The following is a 22,601-nucleotide window of genomic DNA, read 5'->3' as shown; positions in this document are numbered from 1 at the left end:
AAGCCAGGTGGGCTACAGTCCATGGGGTCTCAAAGAGTCAGACATGACTGAGCCACTGACACTTTCCCTTTGATTTTAACAGCTGTACTTCCAGGTCAAGGGTGCTGCGAAAAGTGATGAGTATGGATTTTTGTGTGTAAAGACTGTGAAGCAAAAAGTTGTCTATTATGATGATTATTGTATCAGTCCCCCTCTGTAAACCACCTCAGATGGAGGCTTAACATGTTCACTTTGGGGACTGGGATAATGGGCAGCAGAAAATTGAGCCTTCTAAGTTAAAATTCTCTGCAGTATTCCAGAGAAGCTGAATGGGGTTCCCATGGGAAGATGGGGGTGGGTCCCTGAAAGGACCCTCACTGCCGACCAAGGATCTGACCCTGGGTCCAGAGTCTAGGCTGCTGGCTGTCACTGTCCACATCATGAGCTGCAACTGTTGGAAAGGAAAGACTTTTCCTCTCTCCTCTTAGGTTCTTATGCTGGGGTCTCTGAGTTCAACTGACAAAAGACTGACCACAGAGAAAGGTTTATTTGCCTACATGTGGGGGCAAGAAAAGAAGTAACTGTATTTCAGTTCAGTTCGGTCGCTCAGTCGTGTCTGACTCTTTGCGACCCCATGAATCGCAGCACGCCAGGCCTCACTGTCCATCACCAACTCCCGGAGTTCACTCAGACCCATGTCCATCAAGTCAGTGATGCCATCCAGCCATCTCATCCTCTGTCGTCCCCTTCTCCTCCTGCCCCCAATCCCTCCCAGCATTAGAATCTTTTCCAATGAGTCAACTCTTCGCATGAGGTGGCCAAAGTACTGGAGTTTCAGCCTTAGCATCATTCCTTCCAAAGAAATCCCAGAACTGATCTCCTTTAGAATGGACTGGTTGGATCTCCTTGCAGTCTAAGGGACTCTCAAGAGTCTTCTCCAACACCACAGTTCAAAAGCATCAAAATACAGTGGACTCTTGAATAGCACAGATCTGAACTGTGAGGGTCCACTTATTCACAGATATTTTTTCAATAATGAATACTATAATACCACTCGGCCCAGAGTTGGTTGAATCCACAGATGCAGAGGAACCTTGGATATGGTGGGCGGGGGTGGGGTCCAACAATAAATTATACATAAATTAACCCCTGAGTTGCTCTAGGGTCAAGTGCAGCTAAAGTCAGAGGATACCTCTAGTGGGGGTAAGGGAGGGGGCGGAAAAGGCTTTCATGGGCTTTGGGGAAAAGGAAAAGAGTTTCTAGGAGCGCAATCAAGAGATCAAGTCTGTGATAGTATTTGTCTATACAAGTGTGAGCCTGGAGGTCCGTGGGGTCGCAAAGAGTCGGACATGACTGAGCACCACCACAGCACAAGTGTGAGTAAACTTTCCATCTCCTCCAAGGCCACAGAGCCCCCCTAGGGGAGGGATTTGGTGTGGATTTTACTCGAGTTCTCCCTTCCGCGGGATAAATCTGCCCTTTAGAAGAAATTTATAGCAGCCTTATTTCCCAGAATTTTTTGCTTCTAATCAGATGAGGAAAGCAGCCCCAGAGGGTTTCTTTCTCCATCTTTTGATTCTTCATTGCCTTCAGCTCAAAATAATCTTTATGCCGAAGTGGATATTTTTGGAGGGCGGTGCGTTCTGATTGCCTCATGACTGAGAGGGGGCAGTCGTCAGCAACCACCCCAGGATGAAGCCACCGAGGGGAGATGTCCCTCTGGGCTTGCACCAGGGGCACCTTCTCCCTCCTCCCCAGAGCACCCTCCACCTGCCTGTCATCCCCTCCCTCGCCTGCGGCTCCCAGCTCCCTTCCCCTGGGTTTTGGGGGCGAGTGGGGAAAAAAACAAGAAATAATGACCACGATGAAAGGAACCACAGTTTCTACCTTTACTGCTGTTGTGTTCCTATGGAGCCTGGGAGGAGTGGCGTAGCTGTCAGCTATGAAGGAATATTAAGCAATTTTAATCAGGGCTTTGAAATGCAAACCTCACACACTGAGCAGAGAGGTTAATAGTTTGAAATAGGGGGAGGAGGTGGATTATTTTTAGATCTCTCAAGAAGCTAAGAACTTGCTGAAAAATACCCACAGAACCAGTGTCAAATGTGAGGGGTGGTGTGGGGGGAGTTAAGGAGAGGGTCCAGTTAACAGTCAATGAAAGGTCCAGTTAAGGGTCGGGGCCACGGGAGGGCCTCCCTGTGCTGAGGCAGATGTGAGGACAGAAGTAGGGGAGCTGGCTGAGTCAGAGCCGTGCCCTGGGAAGCGTGTGTGAAATTGAACAGCCAAGGAAGGGAAGCAGGGCTTGGGCTGAGAGATTCGGGACTAGGCTACGGGGGCCGGTAGACAGAGGGCAGAGAATGGATTCATCTCCCGTGAAGTGGGCTGCAGGGAAGCAGAAATGTCAAGAAGGCTGGGGGCACATGTATGTATGGTAGCGAGAAGACCGTGGGGCCAGGAGAGAGGAGTCCTGGGTTCCTCGCCTGCCCAACTTGGGGTGGGAACCCTGTCCTGTGTTCACCGCACACGTGGTGAGTCCAGAAGCACATCCTCTACGTAGTCCTGCACACACGCATAGTGGGAAAGATGACTGCTTCATAAGATGGAGCTAAGGTAGACACACACCTGGATGGACGGCTCAAGGGCCACAAGAGGTTTGCTCTGCGCAAGTCTCCATGGCCACAAGAGCCCCCGGCAGGACGGGACAGGATTAAACACAGCAGATGAAGCACCCCTCTGGTGCTCAGAGCCGAGCTGCAGGGTGCGCAAAACTCCCACCCTAAAGGACCTCTGGGCCAGGTGCAGGGAGCTGGAAACTGATCCACCATGGCTGCTCCCAGGCCTCGAGCACCTCCAGTCTCAGGTGGAGTCCCAAGCCAGCTCTTCACTTGCGGACTCTGGTGCCTTCCATCTGCTACTCCTGGGAGGCTGTGCACCCCAAATTGGATCAAACGCCTGGTGATGGAATTACTAGGAAGGGCAAGGAGGACAGGGGGTGCTGGCGGGGGGAGGGAGAAGCATGGGCAGCAGGCAGGGAGGGGGAAATTGCTGCAAAAAGGCAGCCAGCAGCTGCTGCGAAGGCCTGGAGGAGAGGCAAATGAGATCTGACCGGACCGAGCCAAGACATAGGAACAGACAGAACCAGGCTCCTGTCCGGGGTCTGCTGACCACCTGCTCCAGGCGGGAGGGGCGGTGGGCAGCCCCTCAGAGAGTTAGCCAGAAGGAAGCGTCCCTTCCTTTCCCACCTCCCCAAATGCTTCTACTCAGCTGAATCGTGAATTTGCCAGCCTCGTGGGTAGGGTCTATAGGACTATAGCATGGCAAGGACTCCAAAATAAACCCAAACACAGAAAGCAACCCCTGTTCCTCGGGTAGGGAAGGAAGTTCCACTATCAGAGACCCCTTCTCCTCTGGGGAGGAGGCTCCGAGATGTTTGTCATCTGTCAAAAGGCCGATTTAGTACCCTCGGAAGTCGGAAATCAACAGATTTCATACTATCAGTCGCTGGTACCTCCCTGTTATGGAGTTTATCTGAAAGGAAAGGAAATATTCCACATGGCTCTTGTCAGAAGGGCCCTGAAGGAGACAAGATGCCCCCAAGAGTGGTGAAGAGAGAGCAAGGACGGGAATTTACCCTGAGATTAAAAGAGTGGGAGAAGGAAGAAGGCAACAAGAGGCAAGGAAAGAGATGCAGAGGAGAGGGAGGGCGTGGGGCGCCAAGGAGAGAGAAAGACTTCTTCCGGAATAATGATGTCATGTTTTCCACTTATCTCATCTGGCATCAGCCACCCAGGGGCTTGTTTTCATATGAATGAGAATGTTACTCAGCTTGGTCTTTGTGTATTTCCTCCCAAAAGCTATTTGTTCTAATCAGCATCTCTAACAGCCCTCTTTCCACAAGCCCCCTTGGTTCACAACCTGCCCTTCTGGAGGCTGAGAACAGACATCTATCTGGGTATATGTGGAACACTTGCATCAAGCAGGGAAACTAGAGGACACGAGAAAGACGTGGGACGGAGCCTCTGCTGCCCTCGGAAGGTGACCCCGGCAAGAGGCAGCCACAGTGATCTCCTCTCATGCCCAGGAGGTGGGTCTCTGCTTTTCTCTGCATGATTAGCCCAGGAATGTCCTCTCTGCCTCCAAAAGCCTGACTCGCAGACCTGGCATGCATGTGTGTGTGGGCTAAGTTGCTCCAGTCGTGTCTGACTCTGTGCAACCCCATGGCTCCTCTGTCCTTGGGATTCTCCAGGCAAGAATACTGGAGTGGGTTGCCATGCCCTCCTCCAGGGGATCTTCACAACCCAGGGATCGAACCCAGATCTCTTACGGTTCCTGCATTGGCAGACAGATTCTTTACCACTAGCGCCACCTGGGAAGCCCGGCAGACCTGGCACTTGGAGCCAACTTCCATCGGAATCAGGGAAGAAATGAAGTGAGAAGGAACTGGCTGAGTTCCTTCTGAGAAAGAGATGCTGAGTTTAGGAAGCCTCAGTGCTCTTGCAGCTGAGGTTTGAATAGGATCCTCGAGCCTCATTGTTCCAACCAACCCAGACAATAAACGTGAAAGTGAAAGTCGCTCAGTTGTTCCGACTCCTTGCCACCCCATGGACTATACAGTCCATGGAATTCTCCAGGCCAGAATACCGGAGTGGGTAGCCTTTCCCTCCTCCAGGGGATCTTCCCAACCCAGGGAGTGAACCCAGGACTCCCACATTGCAGGCCAATTCTTTACCAGCTGAGCCACAAGGGAAGCCCAGGAACACTGGAGTGGGTAGCCTATCCCTTCTGCAGCAGATCTTCCTGACCCAGGAGTTGAACCGGGGTCTCCTGCATTGCACGTGGATGCTTTACCAACTGAGCTAGGAGGGAAGCCAGACAATAAAAGCGGCAGACATCTGGAGGTGGAGATAACAGGTGATGAGCAAGTGTCCATCTGGAGCATCGCCTGTCCCTCGGCTCAGGTCAGACCTCTCCTCCCTCAGTGCCTGTTTCCTGGCCTGCAAAACCAGGACAACGTTAAATCACTTCACTTATTCCCTCGATTAATGAGCATAGAGTCAGGATCTACTGTATCCCAGAGATTGGGGCCAAGAGCTGGGAAAACGAAATACTACAGCCCTTCAACTAAAAGCACATATGCCTCCCTATTGAACCATCTTCTGAGCTTGCAGAGGACCTTCACATCTGACCCCACATAGCCCAGGAGGGAGGAAACCTCCAGATGAAAATTCCAAGGATGGGGGGCTTCAGTGCTCTGTCCACAGTTCCATAACTGCTCATGGATGGACTGGGCTGTGGAACTGGGTCTCCAAGGTTGGAGGCCCACCCAGGTGGGCCAAAGGTTTGAGAGTAGCCTGTAATGGGGGGGGTCTTGCGGGGGAAGGTGGGTGCTATAGGCTGGAGGTTTGTGCCCCCCAAAAAAATTCATGTTGAAATTTTAACCCCCAAGGTGATGGTATTAGGAGGTGGGGCCTTTGGGAGGTGATGCGTTCATAAGAGTGGAGCCATGAATGGTTTCAGTGCTCCTATAAGAGGGGTTTAAGAAAGCTGCCCCTCCAGCTGTGTAGTTACAGTGACAAGATGGCCATCTGTGAGGAAGTGGGTTCTCACCAGACACCCAACCTGCGGCACCTTGACCTTGGACTTCCATCCTGCTCATCGGAACCTGTGTCCTTGGAGAACTGAGCTTCCATGCATGAAATCCCACTCTCCTAAGATGATATCCCCGAGAAATCACGTGGCGAGCTCTGGACGGCAGTGCCCACCACGCCCATGCTTCAGAGAGACACCTGGTAGGTGAGCCAAGAAGCCGCCTGGCCTCCAGAGCCCAGCCACAGACGTCTCCCCAGGCACCGCAGAGCTGAGGAGGGCCTGTCCCCTGTGCCCGTCTTCATCGCAGGCCCATTCCTGTGACATCACGTGGTCATTGCTTTACATCGTACAGTGTCAACAGAGGTGTTCTGCAACAATGAATCAATCCCGGCAAAGCCGGGCCTGCGCCAAGGACACTGGCCACGCTGCTCTGGCCTCATGTGCTGAGGATGACTCCAGGGCGAGGCGGCAGAAAGTGGCTTGAGTGCCAGTCATTCCAGCAGCAGGAGAGAGCTGCGGGCAACTTGGGAGGCCCGAGGCTACGGGGGAGGATGGACAGCTCAGAGGACCTTCCGAGTCCTGGCAGTGGCGAAATTCGCTCCCTTGGCAGGCAAGGCTTCTGATGGTGATCTACAGCCCACTCCTCTGGCCTGTCCACGGATCTTGGAAGCACGCTGCCCCCAGCATTAAATCCTTTCTTTTCGTAGATGAAAGCCAGAGCAGTGTCTGATACCTGCAACTGAATCTGCCTGGGACAGAGTCCACTCACCCTGCTTAGATTACCAATCAAACCTGATGCTGATCCATTTCAGAGACTGCATCCCAGCCTTTTCACTGATTCTCTGTGCTCCCCAGAACCCTTCTAGTAAATCCCCTTTGCTTTGCCAAAATTGCTTTCTGTTGCTTGCAACCAGAAAACCCCAACGGAAAACAAAAGTTAAGTTGCAAATTACATGGATATGTTCTATTTAATCCCATGTTTGAAGAACTCACTTTTCAGATGAACAACAGTGTAGAAAAGAATGATAATTTCCATAGGGTGGAAAAATATAATTATGATTTTTTTTAGTCTTTAGGAGTGGCTCTTTTGTACAGAAAAGAACATTCAGGAGCTACTTCAGTATTTAAAGTTAATACTCAAATCATTCAAAGCCTTGGTTTTCTTTAAGTTTTAAGTCCAATTTAGAAATAAGTTCTATTTATAAATCTTTCAAATGTTCACAAATGATTTTAAGACTTTCATAATTTAACTGAATTCCTTTAAATATTTTTAGCTGTACTGATAAAGCCAGCACACTCAATTTTCTTTTTAAAGTAAGTCAGTGGCTGGTAAACCGAACAACTTTTCCAAGTACCTAAGAAATTCTTACAAATCTAATAAAATTTATCAAGATGATGATTAAACTCTTCTACATATGCTATGCTGTTTAAAGACTAAAGCTCTCTTGGACATTTCAGCTTAAAATCTAGATGAATGCTCATTCCTCTAATAAGCCAAATTCTCCAGGTCCTTTGCACTAGTCACTGCTGGGGCCCAGCTTTGCACAGACAAGGCCTGACAGCATCTCTACCTGCAGTCCCTTGCTTTTCACCCTTGTCTTGCTTCTCAGTTCCAAGGCCAAGGACCCCCGCTATTCCTGAACACAGGCACAGACCCGGAAGCGTAAGGGAGTTGAGGTCACGCGGGAGAATCCAGAAACACTGGTTTCTTCCTGTGGTCTCCCCTACTGTCCCTTGAGCAGACCATTCTGTGGTGTATTCCACACGGTTCCTCAGAGGCGCTGGAAGGATGGGGCCTCAGTGACCCACTGCAATGACCAACTCAGTTGAGAGCGAGTGAGTGGAAGTCGCCGTCATGTCTGACTCTTTGTGACCCCAAGGATTGTAGCCCGTCAGGCACCCCGGTCCCTGGGATTCTCCAGGCAAGAATACTGCAGGGGGTTGCCATGCCCTCCTCCAGGCGATTTGCCCTGACCCAGGGATCTAACCCAAGTCTCCCGCATTGCAGGCAGATTCTTTACCATCTGATGTACCCTATTCTATTGTGTTACTCCTATTCCCTGGCTTTCCTTATGAAAACAAATTACCTGCCCAAATCCCATCACAGCAGCTCTGCTTCCTGGGGTGAGGTGGTGGGTGGGAGGGGTGTGTGTGGGCTAAGACAAATACCGGTACATACAAATTATTACCAGATTTCACACAATAGTGACACCATGGATTTGGTTTGCCTTGTAACCTCTGTTGTCAATTCTAAATCACTCCCAGGTTAAATGTTTCACTAACTGGGTGGCTTAAAACCACTGAAATTTATTCTCTCATAGTTCTGGAGGCTGGAAGTCTGAGATCAAGGTGATTTCAGGACTGGCCTCCCTGTGAGCCTCTGGGTAGAATCCATCCTTACCTCTCCCAGCTTCTGGCGGCAGGGGGCAATCCTTAGAGTCCTTCAGCTTACAGCTTCATCGGTCAGGTCCACTCTGCCTCCGTTATTATATGGCATCCTCTCCGTGCTTCTTCACATTGTCTTCCCTCTGTGTGTGTCTGAGTCCAGTTTTCCCCCTTCGATAAGGATACCATGCACAGAATTAGGGCCCACCCTAATGACCTTATCTTAACTTGGATAAAGCTGCAAAGACCCTTTTCCCAAATAAGATCACTTTCTTTTTTTTTTTTTTTTGACAATGCTGGGTCTTAGTTGCAGCACTCAGAATCTTTGCTGTGGCAATGAGGGCTCTTAGTGGCATTGCGGATCTTTTTCCCTGACCAAGGATCAAACCCAGGGCACCCCTGTATTGAGCTCGAAGTCTTAACCACAGGACCAGCAGGGAAATTCAAGATTACATTCTGAGATACTGGAAATTAGAGCTTCAATTTATCTTTCAATTCAATTTATAACACCCACAGAGGGAACAATTAAGTAATTCTAATCATCTAAAGGGTTTCTAAGCAAAGTTTGAGGTTTCCCTTCAGCTGACCATTTTGCAAACTGACCAGAGATTCCGGCGGGAGGTAAGAACAGAAACTGTAGGTCTCCAGGATGTGAAGAAACTGAGTCATCTTCCATAGTCATTGTGCCAGTGTGAGTCTAAAAGCCCACACCTTCTGAATGGGATTATAGAAAACAGAGATCATAACCTACAAATCCTTTCATTCAGCTTCAGCTAGAAAATGGGAGAGGAAGCACATCCCCAAGAATCAGCCGTTGTTAAAGAATCCTGAGAAAATGGGAGATTGTTGATACAGGTGCCCTCTAGACAGAAGTCCTGGGGTAGCCGTTAAATCTTATTAGGTAGAACAGGAAATGGTAGTGAGTATTTACACACCTGTGAACAAATAACATAAGCTAATTCTGTTCACATTCTGTATCTTGTCATCAGAGTTGAAATTCTGTCTCATTTGCTAGAAAGTGCAAAGATATTGGCTGTAACATTAAAAGGTTTATCTTTGTATTTCCAAGGATTTTGACTTATAATCTTAAGACTAATATGTTTGTTTTTTGTAACTGCGTTTGAGAGGATGTTTACTGTGGAAAGTGGTGTTTGTTCACTTGGAGGTGTAAGCTACACTTGTCAGAGGAGGTTGCTCTTTCCCAGCAATCTTGGTGACAAATTAATTCACTATGACAGCACTTGTCTGGCTCAGATGAACTCAACTCATAGGAAAGGCCTGAACTATTTTTCTTATTATTGGACACCTAGCTGAAGGAACACATCTATGTGCGACACTCATTTATTAGTAGGGTGATGCTAATGATTGCCTTAACCACAGTCTGACAGGGCGATCCTACTGGCTAAGTTGCTTGAATTCATCACACCTTTCCTCATTCTTGAGTTTGAACAATCGTGTTCCTAAGTCACTGGCAGCTGTTTGATGGGCTGTGACTATTTACTTTTTTGTCTCATGAATTCTTGCCATAGTCTCCCTACAATCCACAAATCCATTTGAATGCAACAAAATGCCATTTGATTGAATTCTTCAGATCTCTCTGACTTTATCTAGCTTAACAGTCATAACCTCCAAGGTCATACAAATGACAGGAGGTCAGCTTCTCAAAGAACAGTCATCTGACGGGCACCCGCTTTCACAGTTGCCATAAGGAATTTCCAGACGAAAAGTAAGTAAAAACTGAGAAGTCTGATCCTTACAATGAATAGTTAAAACCGCTTATAGAAAATGAGTGGATCTTTGGCAAACACTGTGTTCATTCATTCGTTCAGTTGCTAAGTCCTGTCCTACTCTTTTGCGACCCCATGGACTGTAGCCCGCCAGGCTCCTCTGTCCATGGGTTTTCCCAGGCAAGAATACTGGAGTGGGGTGCCATTTTCTTCTCCAGGGGATCTTCCCGACCCAGCGATCAAACCCATGTCTCCTGCATTGGCAGGTGGATTCTTCATTGCTGAGCCACCAGGGAAGCCTTTAGTGTGTATATAGCTAAAGGCTCAGTCGGTGAAGAATCTGCCTGCAGTGCAGGAGACCCAGGTTCGACCCCTGGGTTGGGAAGATCCCCTGGAGAAGGAAATGGCAACCCACTCCAGTATCCTTGCCTGGAAAATCTCATGGACAGAGGAACCTGGTGGATTGAAGTCCATGGGGTCACAAAGAGTCGGGCACGACTGAGCGACTAACACACACACACACATATACACACACGTATACAATAGACTATTCCTCAGCCATAAAAATAATGAAATTCTGACATTTGCAACAACATCCATGGATCCAGAGGATATTATGCTTGGGAGAAAAGCCAGACAGAGAAAGGTAAATACCGTATATTATCATTTATATTTAGACTCTGAAAAATGAAACAGAAAAGTGAACACCACAAAACAGAAACAGACTCACAGATATTGAGAACAAACTAGTGGCTACGAATGGGGAAGGGCAAGATAAAGGTAGAGTATTCACAAGTACAAACTACATCTATAAAATAAATAAGCTCCAAGAATATATTGTACAACACAGGGAATTCAGCCAATATTTTAGAATAACTTTAAATCTCATATAATCTCTAAAAGCATTGAATCACTATGTTCTACACTTGACACCAATATAATATTGCAAATTAACTACACTTCAATTAAAATAAAGTTGAAAACAAAAAAGAATTCAGGAAAGATGACCCGCAATAGTAAAACCCTTCCATGGCAAAACAAAACAACTAGTGCTCCACCCACGAAGCAAGTGTCCCAAAGGTGGGAGGCATGTGCCCACAAAGCCATGCGCCCCAGGTCCTGCCTCTCTATGTCTGGGCCTTGACCTGCCCACGTGGCCCCTTGAGGCATGCCATGCACTTCCGCCAGGACCTGTGCGTATCAGTTCAGTTCAGTCGCTCAGTCGTGTCCGACTCTTTGCGACCCCATGAATCGCAGCACGCCAGACCTCCCTGTCCATCACCAACTCCCGGAGTTCACTCAGACTCACGTCCATCGAGTCCGTGATGCCATCCAGCCATCTCATCCTCGGTCGTCCCCTTCTCCTCCTGCCCCCAATCCCTCCCAGCATCAGAGTCTTTTCCAATGAGTCAACTCTTCGCATGAGGTGGCCAAAGTACTGGAGTTTCAGCTTTAGCATCATTCCTTCCAAAGAACACCCAGGGCTGATCTCCTTCAGAATGGACTGGTTGGATCTCCTTGCAGTCCAAGGGACTCTCAAGAATCTTCTCCAACACCACAGTTCAAAAGCATCAATTCTTCGATGCTCAGCCTTCTTCATAGTCCAACTCTCACATCCATACATGACTACTGGAAAGACCATAGCCTTGACTAGACGGACCTTAGTCGGCAAAGTAATGTCTCTGCTTTTGAATATGCTATCTAGGTTGGTCATAACTTTTTTCCCAAGGAGTAAGCGTCTTTTAATTTCATGGCTGCAGTCACCATCTGTGAGTATGCATGCCTCTATTTCAGTTTCTCGCATGGTTTGTTGAACTGGGGGATTCACCACCAGCACCCTGATCTCCACTTAACAACCGTTCGTTTCACAATATCATAACAACACTAAACTTGAATGAACCTTAAAACACTAAACAAAAGAAGACAGATTCAAAAGACCATATATTGTACAACTGCATTTATAAGAAATACCCAGAAAGTAGATTAGCGGTTGCAAGGATTTGAGGTGGGAGCAGGGGGTTGGGGAGAGAAGTAGAAGTGTTTAAAGGGTACAGGGTTTTCCTTTGGGGTGATAAGAAAGTTCTGGAACTGTAGAGTGGTGATGAATGCAAGGCAGTGAATATACTTCATATTCAATATGCCATTGAATAGATACTTAAAGTTATTTAAACAGTGAGCTTTGTTATAGAAGTATCATCACCAAAAAAAAATTAAAAAGTAAAACAAAACAAAAAAAACATGGACAAGGAGCTGGCATGGAGTGAGGGGAATTAGCCAGTCCCAGGAAACAGGGGGAGGTGCTTCTGTCAGGGCAGCTCCTAGCCAAGGTGAGCCGCAGGGCAGGGCCATCTCAAAAGCCCAGACATGCACCTGCAGTCTTCAGGTAACAAGGCAGGCTAATCCTTACGCAGTTGCCAACCAAGCACAAAAGCCTTCAACAAACTCTATCGAAGGGCTGGAAATGAAACTTTCTGCCTTTGTGGTGAAGAATGGTAGGTACCTTCCCCTCCCACCTCAACCTGCAGCAGCAGAAGAAAAGCCTTTCCAGCCCTGAGAGCTCCCGGTGTGGCCTGGAAATCCTGCACCACCCTTTTCCCTGGAGAATGACTCTGAGTGGAAGAAAGGCAGGGCGTTGGCGCCCTCCTCTGGTCACTGAGCGGCTTTGCTTTTCTCCCTCTGATTAAGGTGAGTCTCACCGGCTGGCTGAAGGGGACCGCAGTTTGCGCACTCGCTCCATTCCTGGAGGTGTTAGGGAAGCTGAGAAACCAGGGTCGTGAAGGCAGCACAACCTTTATCTATATAATTAAATTTACCATTTAAGCCATTTTACATGAAAGGTTCAGTAGTGTGCTGTGCTTAGTCGCTCAGTCGTGTCTGACTCTTTTCGACCCCACGAACTGTAGCCCACCAGGCTCCTCTGTCCATGGGATTCTCCCCAGGCAAGAATACTGGAGTGGGTTGCCATGCCCTCCTCCAGGGGATCGTTCCAGCCCAGGAACTGAACCCGGATCTCCTGCATTGCAGGTGTATTCTTAAGTTTATTCACATTGTTGAGAAATAGCACCACCATCCATCATTAGGATATTTTCATTTTCCCAAACAGAAACTCCATATGCATTAAACACTAACGCTCCATTTCCCTCTCCCCTGGAGCCTGGCAACCCCTGGGAATGTGACTATTCTAGGTACCTCAATTTCAAATGAAATGGTTTATTAGGTTTATATCTGGTAATATATATATAATATATAACATGATATGTTGGTATAAAAGTAATTGCAGTTTTGCATTGTTGAACACTGCCATTTAATATTGGAATTCATTCTTAAATAAATGTGGTTTGTTACACATAATTTTAATCATTTCTCCCTATGTTTTTTTGCTAATGACTTATTACTGTTTTTTGTATTTATTTTAGACTACAGAAATTATATTGACAAAAAGCAAATTTGAGCTACTTTTTTATTCCTTCAAAATGGGTCGTACAGCAGTGGGGACAACTCCCAACATCAACAACCTGGCCCAGGAACTGCCAATGAACATACAGTGTAGTCGTGATAGAATAAGTTTTCAAAGGAGATGAGAGCTTTGAAGATGAGGAGCGCAGGCCAGCCATCAGAAGTGGACAACCACCAATTCAGAGCAATCATCGATGCTGACCCTCACAACTGCACGAGAAGTTGCCGTAAAACTCAACATCAACCATTCTACGGTCACTCAGCATTTGAAGCAAATTGGAAAGATGAAAATAAGCGGGTGCCTCATGAACTGACTGGAAATCAAAAAGAACATCGTTTTGAAGTGTCATCTTCTCTTATTCTATGCGACAACAATAAACCATTTCTCATTTAGATTGTGACGTGTGACGACAAGTGGATTTTCTACGACAACTGGTGATGACCAGCTCAGTTGGTGGGCCAAGAAGCAGCTCCAAAGCACTTCCAAAAACTACACTTACACTGAAAAAGAAGCTCAGGTCACTGGTGGTTTGCTACTCGTCTGATCCTCTACAGCTTTCTGAATACTGGCGAAACCGCTACCTCTGAGAAGTATGCTCAGCAAATTGATGAGCTCCACCAAAAACTGCAATGCCTGCAGCCGGCATTAGTCAACAGAAAAGGCCCAATTCTTCCCCATGACAAAGCCTGACAGCATGTCGCACAACCAATACTTCAAAAGTTGAACACATTGGCCTATGAGGTTTTGCCTCATCCGTCACATTCACGTGACTTCTCACCAACTGACTACCACTTCTTCAAGCATCTATCTAGACAAGCTTTTGCAGGGAAAATGCTTCCACAAACAGGAGGAGGCAGAAAATGCTTTCCAAGAGTTCTCAAAGCATGGATTTTTACATTACAGGAATAAACACACTTATTTCTCATTGGCAAAAATGTGTCAATTGTAATGGTTCCTATTTTGATTAATAAAGATGTGTTTGAGTCTAGTTAAAAATTCACAATCTGAAACCACAGTTACTTTTGTACCAACCTAATAGTATTTGTCCTTTGGCTTCTTACACTTTGCATAAGGTCTTTATCAATATTTTTTCTTTCTTCCTTTTTTTCCTTCCCTCCTTCCTTTCCTCTTTCTTTCTTTCTTTTCTGCCACAAAGCATGTGGGAGTCTTACTTCCCCAACCAGGGATTGAACCTACAACCCCTGCATTGAAAGCATTGAGTCTTAACTAACCACTGGACCACCAGGGAAGTGCCTTCATCAATATTCTACCTTTGAAAGCAGCAAAGGACTTTTTAAAAAATTACTGATACCTGGGTCATAGCCCTAGAAAGTCTGATGTCATAGGTCTATGGTACAACTAGGCAGCTAGGTTTTTAAGACCCTTCAGGTGATTTCAATGTTCAGCCAGGTGGAGTGCTATTCCCAAACCAGGCTGCACATCAGATTCACCCAAGGTGCTCCCAGCCTCGCATGTCCCACCTCTGACCAACTCGTTCAGAATGTTCAGGAACAGACCATCTTAAGCAACACCCTGAGTGACTGCTCAACACCCAGGAAACCCTTTGACAGAGCCCACCCTGGCTGTGACGCTGGGAACCTCTCATGCAGACTGCCCCCAGCTGCAGCATTGACCTGCAGAGGGCGCTGTCCCCACCAGTTGCTGGAAACAAGATAGGAAATACTGCTATTAATATTTAAGAAGAGAAAGCTGTTTCAAAAAAAAAATAGTGATAATGACCATTTCCACACTTAGCTATGATAGTCTAGATTCTAGCATAATCCTACTTAGGGAGGGAGGTTACAGGGCAGACATGCAGTTTCTTGTACTGTCCTCATACGGAATGAGTGGTGAGGCTGTGGGAACCTCTGACAGATTCATGCAGCCCTGATGAGGACCTTACCCCTCCTGGGCCCCAAACAGCCCTGACAGCTAAGAGAGGCACGTGGATAAATGCACAGGAATAGGGCCCTTATGAAATAGAATATGGAATTATTGATTATCAATTGCAGCAGAAAAAAAAAGTCAGGGCCAGGCCAAGAAGGGATGTTCACCTGGGGCTCCTGCCACCTGCATCTGAGCAGAAGTTCCCCCCAGAGAACTCCCCCCGAGAAGTTCTCTGCCTGGACCCGTGGTCTAAGATAGCAGGCTTTGGGGCTGCAAAGGGTATTACACCCAGAGCTGAGGGCCCCTGGTGATGACTTTCAGAAGAGGAGGTGAGAAGGGGTCTCGCGAGGCTATAGAGAGAAATGAGGAGGGCCTCATACCTGCCTCCACTCCATCCAGCTAGGCTGCCTCTGCCTGACATCACTGTTAGCTGTTACCCACTCAGAGCGCCTCTCTTCCCAGGAATATTCCATGCAGCCAAGACGTAGACCTTAGCTCATTCCAGGCCAGCCACATGGGCAGAATCCTGCAGGCAGCACTTCCCAATGGGGTCCCAGGGAAAGATCAGCAGTTCTTAATATAGAAGGCTTCTCCAAGAAGTGCCAAGGTCCTGGTTGGTCTCCAAGAGCCCTGAACTCTTAAGAATGTAATGATGGATGGGAGAAGGGATTTACCCTTAGAGCCCAAAAGTTGGCTGTCAAATCCTAAGGGCCTCAGGGGAAAAAAAAGAAAGAAAAGAAAAATGCGAACCCGGTTAGATTGGGCTATTTACTACAGTGGATGAAGGTGGTTTTAAAGCAACTCCACTGAGTTTTCCAGCACTCTTTGAAATACAGGTTCTTCCATAAGTAGTGTATATTTGGGAAAGTTTCTCTCTCTGCAGTTACCGAAACATATATCTTGTGTACACACACACACACACACACACACACACACACACACACAATGCTCCACTGAGTTCTGGAAGTTATACCATTAAAGGAATAGGCTTAAATTTGGTGAGAAATAGCAGCCTAATGACAGGAGGGGGGTGGACAGCAGTCCTAACGGACCACGCTTGCCTTCCCTGTAGATTCTGTGTGGTTAGTTCAGCTTGCGCTGTTAAATAGTCCTAGAGAGGGCAGGGCAGAGTGGGGTACTTGGAGATCTCCAGGGCAGACTGGGGCACTGGGATATCTCCGGCAACCTTCAAACCCGCAGTAACAGTGAATAAACCAGCAGAAGAGTAGGAAGCCCAAACTGAGTATCAAGTGGCCACTCAGGGAGCTGACCCAGACGTGAAAGGGCTGTGCTCAAAAAAACAAGGAAAAGGGCCTGCTGTGGCTCTGTTCGCCACAGGGCAGGCAGAGCTCGCGGGTGGGAGGGCGCTTTATTTCTTTTCTTCTTTGTTCGTGCAGCAACCTGGATCTCAGTTCCCCAGCCAGGAATCACAGGGATCAAACACAAACCCCAATCCCAACCCCACCCCACCCCCATGGCAGGGGAAGTCCCAGGAATTGAGTTTTGAGGCCAGAAATGATTTCCACCCCCTCACCCCGCACACCCAGCAGGCAAATCCCATCCCAGCCAGAACCTTCCAGTGAGCCCCTTGTATTTTGTCCAACATCTCTTCATGCAAAACATCACACAGCACAGAAAATGCATTTATTCAGCCCAGGGGAGCCAGGGGAGGGTCAGAAAGAGAAGAAGGGAGGAGCGAGCAGGAAAAGAGACAAGGCGGCTGCCAGTTGGGTTTCCATTTTGAGTGGCTGTTTCATGCCCACCCGTGGAGGAAAACTCATTGGTGCCTTCACTGCCTGAGAGATCACCATTCACTGCTCTTACTAAGTGAAAGTGTTAGTTGCCAAGTCGTGTCCAACTCTTCGCAACCCCATGGGCTTTAGCCCACCAGGCTCCTCTGTCCATGGGATTCTCCAGGCAAGAACACTGGAGTGGGTCCAGTGTCCATTCCCTTCTCCAGGGGATCTTCCCAGCCCAGGGATCAAATGTGAGTCGCCTTCATTGCAGGCAGATTCTTTACCATCTGAGCTACCAGGAAAGCTCTTACTAAAAAACACTAAGTGAAAAAAGCCTGAGGTTCAGTCCTCTTCCGTGGACTTAGGCCACTTGCCACACTGCAGGCTCCAACTCTAGGAATACTTAGAAGCACGCAGGGTAAGATTTGGACGCTTCCTTAGAAGAGGTATAAACCCACATTCCGCCTCCATCACCTCCCCATGCTACAGTCTGAAACATGCCTTCCTGGGAGGCAGTTGGGAACAGCTTTGCATCGATACATGGGAAACCAGAAGTTACAGGCTTTGATCCCTCAGGCAGACTTCATTTATTGACATGTAAGTTTAAATCATATATAATAAAAAGCCTTGTGATGTCCAAAATGCTAGGCCAGCCATCACTTTTCTTGGGAAAAGTAGCGCAAGGAGGTTCATCCGTAGTTAGGTCTAGAAATCAACACAGATCCAAGTAAGCAAATGTTATTGCAGGTCTAAACCACTGCAATAAAGCAAATACTGTAATAAAGTAAGTTTCCAGTGGTTTCCCAGTACGTATGGAAGTTATGTTTCCATTATACTGTAGTCTTTTAAGTGTGCAATAGCACTTGTCAAAAAGCAACGTACAATATACATCGCTTAATTTTAAAATACTTTATTCCTAAAAAGTGCTAACCATCATCTGAGCCTTCAGTGGGTCATAATCTTTTTGCTGGCGGAATTCTTGCCTTGACATTGATGACTGCTGACTGATCAAGGTGGTGGTTCCTTGGGGCAGCTATGGCAATTTCTTAAAATAAGACAGTAGAGTGTGCCACACTAACTGCCTCTTCCATTCATGAATTATTTCTCTGTAGCATGCAATGCTGCTTGAAAGCATTTTACCCACAGTAGAACTTCTTTAAAAGCAGAGTCAATTCTCTCAAACTTTACCACTGCTGTATCAACTGAGTTTAGGGAATAGTCTAAATCCTTGGCTTCCCTGATGCCTCAGTTGGTAAAGAATACACCTGCCATGCATGAGACCCCGGTTTGATTCCTGGGTCAGGAAGATCCCCTGGAGAAGGGAACGGCTACCCACTCCAGTATTCTGGCCTGGAGAATTCCATGGACTCTATAGTCCACGGGGTCACAAAGAGTCAGACACGATGGAGCGACTTTCACTTTACTTTATGTTTACTAATCTTTTGCTGCCATTTCAGCAGTCTTCACAGTATCTTCACCAGGAGTCGCTTCCATCTCAAGAAACCTCTTTATCTACCCATCTATAAGACACCACCTCTCCTCCATTAAAGTTTTATCATGAGGTTGCAGCAAGTCAGTCACATCTTCAGGCTCCACTTCTAGTCCTGGCTCTCTTGCTATTTCCACCACCTCGGCAGTTACTTCCTCCCATTAATTATCTTACCCAGATTTTCTGGATAATTTGCTGTGGCTTCTACATCAGCACTTGTTGCTTCACCTTGTACTTTGACATAATGGAAATGGCTTCTTTCCTTAAAGCTCATTGACCAACCTCTCCTGGCTTCAAGCTTTTCTTCTGCGGCTTTCTCTCCTCTCTCAGACTTCTTAGAACTGAGAGATAAGGGCCTTGCTCTGGATTTGGCCTTGGATTAAAGGAATGCTGGGACTGGTTTGATCTTTCATCCAGACCACTAAAACTTTCTCTATGTCAGCAGTAGGCTGCGATTCGTTTGTTCACTAACTGCTTGGCACAAGAGGTCTAGCTTTTGGCCTGTCTGTGCTTTCGACATGCGTGCACGTGCGTGCATGCTAAGTCACTTCAGTCGTGGCTGACTCTGCAATCCATGGACTGTAACCTGCCAGGCTCCTCTGTCCATGGGGATTCTCCAGGCAAGAATACTGGAGTGGGTTGCCATGCCCTCCTGCAGGGGATCTTCCCGACCCAGGGATCGAACCTTCATTTCTTAGGTCTTCTGCACTGGTGGGCGGGTTCTTTGCCACTAGTGCCATTTGAGATGCCCTGCTTTTGACATGCCTTCCTCATTAAAACAAAAGTTAGAAATGACTAGGCTTAAAATGAGAGATGGGCTCCTCTTCCTTTCACTTGAACACTGCAGCCACTGTAGGGTTATTAACTGACCTAGGTTATTAACTGACCTAATTTCAATGTTGTTGTGTCTCAGGGCACAGAGAGGCCCGACTAGAGGGAAAGATGAGGGGACAGCTGGATGATGGAGCGGTCAGAACACACACAACATTTATGGATTAGGTCTGCTTCCTTACATGGGCATGTTTGTGGCCCCCAAAACAATTACAAAAGTAACAAAGATCACGATCACAGATCACCTTAACAAATATAATCATGCCAAAGTCTGAAATATTGCAATAATTACCAACATGTGACGCAGGGACAAAACGTGAGCAGACGCTGATGGAAAAACGGCACCCCTGGCATGCTCGACGCAGGCTTGCCACAAACGTTCAATTTGTAAAACATGCAGTATGTGGGAAAGGCAATACAGTGAAGCTCAATAAACTGAGGACTGACTGTAAACAGACTTACTGTGTATATTCCATTGTCAAGATAATATCCTTTCTTTGTTTACCTAGCATTAATAAGAAACAACACTTACAAATAAAACCAGTTAACCATCTAAACAAGCACACTGTGTTTAATACAGGAAATTGGATTTGTTCCCTTAAGTCATAAAATTCTGTTTAGGGAATTGAATTTGTTTGCTATGGTTGTAAAATGAGCTCACTAGTGAATTAATTTAATCCAGCATTCTGCACATGGTGTTGATTTTCCTGCTGGTCAGAAAATCTCCAGTTCCTTGGATTGTTTTTCTCAGGCTTATAAGGGTCTAAAAAAATAAACTGCCACTCTAACAGCTCTAAATCCAAACGGATTGCAACTTTTATTTTTCCCTAACAGAGTCATAACTGTTTTGAGTTAAACTTGATCCCAATATTCGAGGAATCTAAAAGAAAATGTCATGATTTCTGAACACAGCTCTTCCTATCATAGAGAAAAGGTTTGGGTGTAACTAAATTGTACAAAATAGATCCATGTTGAACTTGTAAATGGAATCCCATTTCACAGAGTAACAGGGGGACCTGTTATCTGGCAAAACATCTTGATGTAAAACCATGTACCATAGCTAATTTTACTGTTTTTAAGATTTTTTTATATTGACTGCTCCTTTTAAATAGAAGCCTGTGTTAATACTGTAGTTCATTCTTTCCACCACTTTCCCTTGGATAAATAGGCTACAATAATGAGTGATTACTGTGTAAATAATACCTCATCTTGGAATAACAACTCGCAATTTACACAGACTGCTTCATCTGATCATCAGAATATCTTGTGTGGTGAGTTTCTCTCCCATTTCACGGATGAAGGAACTGAGGCTCTGAAAGGTTATATGACTTGCTGAAGGTAGCCAGCCAGTAGGTGACAGAGTGTGAGTCTTCAGATGCCGAGTCCTATGTCCTTCCAGCACACACGATATCATACTAGGGAATTAACCTTCTCCCCTTCTCCAGGGAGGCTGTATCTGCTGATGTAGTCGGTGCGAGTGAGCGCATGGAAAGCTTTAGACTTCTGTCCACGTATTTTGCTGTGGCAGAGCCCTGTGTCTCTACTAGCAAGGCTTAGCAAACAATTTTAACTCTCTAATCTACACTTCTGAAAAACATTTCTTCTTGAAGGGAGACATGCGGGCCATTTCCTGGTTAACATTTGCAAAGCGCTGCAGGAAACTCATTAGCTTGGAAGGAACGCGATCACGGCAGTCACATTTGGAAACAGAAGGTGAGGCGTTAATTATTAACATGATATCACCCCAAAGATTCATGCAGAATGATTAATGGTGCTGTTGGGAATGTTAGGACGGAATGAACGGAGGCCTTGAAGCCATTCCTGGAGCAAGAAAAGGCCTGGCTCCTGCTCTGAGTGTTCACAGCAAGGACCCAGCGGGAAAGAACAACTTGTTATTCTTATTCAGTTATGATTCTTCCTTATTAAAATGCATTAAGCCATTCCAATGCCTACAAGGTGACAGATTCAGGCTTTGTTGAGGCACCAGCATTTGCAAGTCTATAAACTCAGCCAACTTTGTTGGGCCAAGGCTCAAAGTTAGTCTCGGGTGCCTGGTGAGGGGCAGGGTGCACAGCTGGCCCAGGGATTCCAATCATTCACTGGGGAGGATCAGGATGAGCCTCACATCCCCACCCTGCAGGCTGGAATGGACCTCGCTGAACACCTGGGTGCCTCCAGGAAGAGAAGGAACAGTATCTGGAGAGTGGGTTGCGGGTGAGGAGCAAAATTAACTGGTGTTTGCAGGGCACCATCTATGAGCCAAGCACTGTGGGAAATGCTCCCTGTTATCTAACTGAATCCCTGTAGAACAGCAACTCTGAGTTATCATTTCCATTTTAGAGATCTGCACACTGAGGCACGGTACACTGACTTACAGGGCCACGTGGGTGAGTGGCTGAGCCAGATTCACACTTGTGGGGCCTAATTCCAGGCCCCATTCTCCCAACTGCTCTGCCCTCCCTCGGAAGAAGAAGGGCAGCTGGAATTGACCCAGAGAATGGTAGGTGGAAGCAAGGACATGCAGGATGAAACATTCAGGAGGTGGGAATTTAAGAAGTGCCAAGGGAAATTAGAGGTTGGTGTCTGTGAAGAATCTCATGTGTCAGGCTTAGAGGTCTGTGCTTAACTTGGTAAATAATAGGAGGCTTTGAATACCAAACCATCTCTCCTCAGTAAATTGGGATGTATTGGCTTTATCTAGGACCCAAGTTTTTTCTAAGAATATTTAACACATACATAAATACAGAAAACACTTACTATACTAAGGTCAGACTGGAAGAATGTAAATTCTGTAATATAAATACACCGATAGTCAACCATAAGCAGTTTCACTTAACAGGTTATGTCATCGACAAGTTAAAACAAAAATGCCAAAGAACAAAGGCAAATACATATTTACTGAGAGTGACCAATGGCCATCCCAGGCTTTTCAAAGCATATCATTTTATACACTGATAGACATTTAATTTTTACCTTAAAAGACTATTTTGGTATGTGTTTTATGATTATAAAAGTAATACAGGCTTACTGCAGAAAACTTGGAGAACGCAGAAAAGCACCAATACTTGTCTGCCTGGTTTATAGTACTACCTGCTGGCTCTCCTATCGGCTGCCATTTCTTTTAACAAAACACACTCTAGTGTTTTTCTAATGTGTGAAGCATTGTCTCAATTACTCCCCAGGATTCGGTTCACACTGATGACCGGTACTGACCACACTTATTAGGTCCTCAACTTCCTTCTGTGTCTTTTTCTCTCCCTTCTCCTCTCCCTTTAAGGAAACCCCATCTCATGAGTGACCTAAAGCAGGAGCTGAGCTTCATGGACATCCTCACCCTGACCACTTAGCCTGGCAGCGCTTGAACTTTCCTTTCGCTCTCATTCATTCGACAGTCCTATGTCTAGTGTTTAAAAGTAAGAAATGTCAAATCATGGCCTTAGGCTGGCATTGATTAACAAGCACCACCTGGGGAAAGAAAAACTTTAAATATATAAGCATAAAAGTAACCTGTAGATGGGTTA

This window comes from Oryx dammah, unplaced genomic scaffold (assembly GCF_014754425.2).
Source record: "Oryx dammah isolate SB20612 unplaced genomic scaffold, SCBI_Odam_1.1 HiC_scaffold_22, whole genome shotgun sequence".
NCBI lineage: Eukaryota > Metazoa > Chordata > Mammalia > Artiodactyla > Bovidae > Oryx > Oryx dammah.
This window is presented reverse-complemented; position numbering follows the sequence as displayed.